Here is a 6177-nt window from a genome sequence, read left to right as displayed (position 1 = left end):
AACCCCCTCCTCAGCCTTCTGGATAATTTTATTATAATTTCACTCATTTTTTTTTTTATTTATCATGTTCTAGGCTCCCCTTTTAACCTATCATGATCCATGTTTCTTACATTTATAAGAATTATTTTTACTTTAGATCTTTACATCCTTAATGTTTATATGTACCAGATATACAGTAGACCCCCAGTTTTCGTAATCAATCCATTCCAGAAGGTTGGCCAAAATCCGAAATGGCCGAAAACCAAAGTAATGTTCCCCATAAGAAATAGTTTAAGTCCAATTAATCCATTTCAGACACTCAAAAATATTAACAAAAAATACATTTTATAGAGAATAACTAGTATAGTTTTACACACAGAAAACAATGAGAAATAAATATAAATGACTAATTTTAATGATAAATGAACATTACATACCTTTACTGAACTCTTGTTGATTAGTAGTATTTATTTGTAGTCCCAGGCAGACTACATCCCAGTGTATACCTACCAGCTACACACACTGCAGCCTACAGCCATATTATTACCATCGACATACCACGTTCACTGAATTTAATCGCTTCTAACAACTACCATTAGATGCCATCATAATCAAAAGGAGAAGTAATGAATAATTCATGCCGAGAATTGTAAACAAAAGCTCGTGTATTAAGGGCAGTTACTGGGCCAATGCAGAGTCATACAGTTTTCTCTAACGCTGGACCAGAGAAAACGTAATGTTTACCCTCCACCACGTAAACATTGCATGTTTATATGCTATGTAATGTGTTTCTTACATAATTTTGAAGAAAATATCATAGACAGATTAATGAAAATGTCTACATTAACCTAAAATAAGACATTTAATGTGTCCAAGAGCGAGTCATAAACGTACGAGTGGCCCAGGCGAACGTGTCTGGTACCAGCAATTTCCGAGGGGATGTACAAAACCCGGGGAGGAAATTCTGCCCAAAAAAATGCTCAAAATCCGAATTGTACAATTTCCGTGCGGTCGAAAACCAGGGGTCCACTGTACATTTTTTACACACAGACTGTCTGCCAGCAAGGTATGATACAACAGAAAAAAAAGAAAACTGCACTGTCATTCATTCACTGTCTTGCTAGACACATGCTGACATCACAGCCTGGATATCCCAGGTAACAATATTTATTTATTTTATTTATTTATATATTTACGGTGGACCCCTGGATATCGTAGTCGTCGGATTTCGTAATATTCGGTATTCGTAACTTTTTTTGGTCAAAATATTGGCTCGGTGATTGTCATTTAGCTCAGTAATAGTCGTTCATCCCGAACGCATATGAGCGGCCCCACACACCATTCACAGTCAGTCTGGCGTTGTTTATCAGTGAGTGACCATCACCCCATGTGTTCATACAATACATTTCCTAATATTCCATTCTTTTTAGTGCTTGCAACTGCTAAATAAGCCACCATGGGCCCAAAGAAAGCTCCTAGTGCCAGCCCTTTGGTAAAGGGCTGAGAGAGAAGGGGGAATGTGCCTTCTTCAGTGATTCTATGATATGTTACGATACTAAAGCAGCAAGAGTCGATAAAGGCTAAAGCTCCAGCCAGCGATAAAGCAAAGCATTAACCCTTTGAGGGTCCATCCCGTAGATCTATGGCTTTACGTTCAGGGTCCAAACCGTAGATCTACGTCATGAGCTCAGCTCACTCTGATAAACTGTGAGTGGTACATTTGGGCCTAGATATGAGAGAATACATCTATGTGGTATGTGTGCACCACATAAAACAGATCCTGCAGCACGCTGTGTATAATGAGAGAAAAAAACTGAAATCATGATTTTTCTATTGAAACAGCGACTTTGCAGTGTTTTTTCGTATGTTTTTTATAGTTCTATTTGCAATTTCTTGGTCTCATTTGATAGAATGGAAGACATATTACAGAAATAGAGATGATTTTGATTGGTTTTAGCACTGGAAATGGCTTGAAACTGAGCTCAAAGTAGCAGAAATGTTAAATTTTTGCCGATATTCAAGAGTAAACAAACGACCTCATACGTCTAATATACGCCAGCTGGTGGGTCTAATATGCATTCACAAATATGGTGATGATATTTATACAATTATTACAGTATTGCATAACAGTACATCTTCTATTTTTTGGTGTGAATAAAAATTCATTATGTGAATAAAAAATCAAAATGGAATTTATTTGTAAAGCCTCAAAACGTAACTAATGAACAGAAGAAATGTTAGTTTAGTTCCAGGAATACCTACATTGTTTATTCTGGACCCTATTTTGAAATTGGAATATTTTGAACTTTGTGTTAAATTGGCCAAATTAACAATTTCCGATCACTTTAATTTGTAGTTGAAACAGTTGACTTGGCGATTTCTTGTGCTCAATCGATAGAATAGAAGTAATACTAGTGAAATAGCTAAGAATTTGGTTGACTGGAATAATGTAATTGGCCTAAAATGGGAGTCAAAGTCGGCAAAATCACCGATTCGTAAATATCACTGACACATCAAAATTCGCGAGAGCATAATTTCATCAATTTTCCATCAAATTTCGTACTTTTTGTTTTATTACCTTCACAAAAAGATTCTCTACTATTTCATAAGAAAAAATATCAAATTTTTTTTTTGAAAATTTTTGGACACTGGGGCACCACTTCAGATTTGGGCCTTGGATCCTGAAGGGGTTAACAGTGTCCCAAGTAAGTTAAGAGATTAATCGATAGAAAAAGGACAGCACAAAACTAACTCCTCCATGTTGTTGGAGGTATATAGGGCGACTGACAACACTGCCGCCTCTGCTGCCGCCATCACCACCACTACGTAAGACTCATCTTTCAGTGGCCCTTATACACCCAACAACAAACACAGCACCACTCATCACATACATAATGACATATTTTATTCATTCTAGAGTATACATCATGTTTTGTTTTTTTTCAACAAGTCAGCCGTCTCCCACCAAGGCAGGGTGACCCAAAAAAGAAAGAAAATCCCCAAAAAGAAAATACTTTCATCATTCAACACTTTCACCACACTCACACATTATCACTGTTTTTGCAGAGGTGCTCAGAATACAACAGTTTAGAAGCATATATGTATAAAGATACACAACATATCCCTCCAAACTGCCAATATCCCAAACCCCTTCTTTAAAGTGCAGGCATTGTACTTCCCATTTCCAGGACTCAAGTCCGACTATATGAAAATAACCGGTTTCCCTGAATCCCTTCACTAAATATTACCCTGCTCACACTCCAACAGATCGTCAGGTCCCAAGTACCATTCATCTCCATTCACTCCTATCTAACACGCTCATGCACGCTTGCCGGAAGTCCAAGCCCCTTGCCCACAAAACCTCCTTTACCCCCTCTCCAACCATTTCGAGGGCGACCCCTACCCCGCCTTCCTTCCCCTATAGATTTATATGCTTTCCATGTCATTCTACTTTGATCCATTCTCTCTAAATGACCAAACCACCTCAACAACCCCTCTTCTGCCCTCTGACTAATACTTTTATTAACTCCACACCTTTTCCTAATTTCCACACTCCGAATTTTCTGCATAATATTTACACCACACATTGCCCTTAGACAGGACATCATGTTTCTATGTTATTAATACTGTTTATTATGTCATATTAGATGAACTGTGCTAGATAAATAAGCCATAGAGTTTATATTTGTGTCATATTGAAGGATTATCTTGTCCTGTCTCCAAACACACTCCCCTGCCTCTGCCACAATTCCTAACATACGCCAGATACAGACCTCTCTGGAACACTTTGAGTGACAGGGGTCCTGTGACTCAAGCTAGTCCTAGTGGTGACGTGTACTTAGCTCTGTGAAGACCTGTTTGTGTGCTCTTGAGTGGTGACCTGTACTTTGAGAGCTGACCTATACTTAACTCTGTGAAGAAGTGTCTTGTTTGCTCCCGTGGACTGAACCAAGATGCCCTCCATCGAGCAACTTTACCAGCAACTAAGGAAGAATTGAGGGCAGCGAAGATGGAGATACGGCGATTGACCGAGGAAAACAAGAGGATTCGTAGTAGTCCTCCTGTTTCGAGTCCTCAGGTCAAGAAGGGATCGTGGTCAGTGGCTGGACAGCAGGGGACGACGAAGTTGACGATCAAGAAGACGAATGGAAAGCCAGAAACGATGAAGAAGAAAGAGACTACTGTGGAAACTCCCGTGGAAACCTCCAACGCATTCTCGGTGCTACCCAACGAATGTGAGTCTACTACTGGGATCGTCACGACGAACGACAACAAGGAAGGTAAGAATGTTGTTGTTGGGGATAGTCAGGTTAGATACATGGATAGGGCATTCTGCTTGAAGGACAGGAGTAGGAGACAAAGGGTATGCTTTCCTGGAGCTGGGATGGAGGACATTGTTAGGCGGCTTGACAACATCATGAACGGTAATGGGATCAATCCTATTATTTGCCTCAGTGCTGGAGGCAATGATGTAGGCAAGCGTAGAAGTGAGGATTTAGTTAGAAAGTTCAGGACAGCTATAGACATGATTAGGAAGAAGGGGGGGCGCCCTGTTATATGTGGCATTTTGCCAAGAAGAGGTGTTGGTAATGAATGGTTGTCCAGAGCAATTGGTATTAATTGTTGGCTGGATAAACACTGTAAGGATAATGCAGTACCATTCATTGACAACTGGGACAACTTCTATGGCCGAAATGACATGTATGCCAGGGATGGGGTTCACTTATCCAGGGCAGGTGTGGGTTTTCTTGCTAACTCAGTTGAGGGGGTTGTTAGGACTTTAAACTAGGATTAGTTAGAGGTATGGGTTTAGAAATGATTAATAATGAGTATGGATATATTGACTTATGCTCTGATATTAAGAATCTTAATAGTAACTGTCATGGAGTAACTCTGAGTAATGATAATTTCAGAAATTGTGTAAAAACAAAGATGAATAGGAAAAATGTGCAGAAGAAAAAACATATGATGGTATTTTATGCTAACAGTTGAAGTGCAAGAAATAAAATTAATGAACTACATTTGGTAGCATGTGCTGGGAACTTTGATATCATTGCATTAACTGAAACGTGGTATGATTTAAAGAGTCGGGATATGACTGCTGAGTGTAATATTCAGGGATTTAAGTTATTCAATGTGGATAGATGTAATGGGAAGGGGGGAGGAGTTGCATTGTATTATTTTATTTTATTATCACACCGGCCGATTCCCACCAAGGCAGGGTGGCCCGAAAAAGAAAAACTTTCACCATCATTCACTCCATCACTGTCTTGCCAGAAGGGTGCTTTACACTACAGTTTTTAAACTGCAACATTAACACCCCTCCTTCAGAGTGCAGGCACTGTACTTCCCATCTCCAGGACTCAAGTCCGGCCTGCCGGTTTCCCTGAATCCCTTCATAAATGTTACTTTGCTCACACTCCAACAGCACGTCAAGTATTAAAAACCATTTGTCTCCATTCACTCCTATCAAACACGCTCACGCATGCCTGCTGGAAGTCCAAGCCCCTCGCACACAAAACCTCCTTTACCCCCTCCCTCCAACCCTTCCTAGGCCGACCCCTACCCCGCCTTCCTTCCACTACAGACTGATACACTCTTGAAGTCATTCTGTTTCGCTCCATTCTCTCTACATGTCCGAACCACCTCAACAACCCTTCCTCAGCCCTCTGGACAACAGTTTTGGTAATCCCGCACCGTTCGAGAAAATATTAATTGTTGCATAAAAACAGGTATAAAAATAGATGGAGCAGTAACAGAGTCTGTTTGGGTAGAGTTCGTGGAGGGTCAAGAAAAACTAATTCTAGGTGTAATATACCGACCTCCAGGCTTGGATCATGATAGAGGGAGACTTCTTTGGGACGAAATTGTTAGGGCTTCTGGACACAGTAACGTAGTCATAGTAGGGGACTTTAACTTTAGCCAAATTGACTGGAATTCTTTGACAGGTAATCTAGAGTCCAGTGACTTCATGGAAACAGTTCAGGACTGTTTTCTGAAACAGAGTGTAACTGAACCTACCAGGGGTAATAATTTGCTAGACCTAGTCTTGTCTAATAAGGAAACACTCGTGAATAATCTGGAGATCACTGAAGAGCTTGGCGCAAGTGATCACAAATCCATCACCTTTAGCATTAATTGGGAATGCAAGAATAATGATAATACAGTAAAAATCCCCGATTTTCGTTCTGCCGATTA

The sequence above is a fragment of the Cherax quadricarinatus genome, chromosome 26 (assembly GCF_038502225.1).
Source record: "Cherax quadricarinatus isolate ZL_2023a chromosome 26, ASM3850222v1, whole genome shotgun sequence".
NCBI classification, from domain to species: domain Eukaryota; kingdom Metazoa; phylum Arthropoda; class Malacostraca; order Decapoda; family Parastacidae; genus Cherax; species Cherax quadricarinatus.
Note: the sequence above shows the minus strand (reverse complement) of the source record.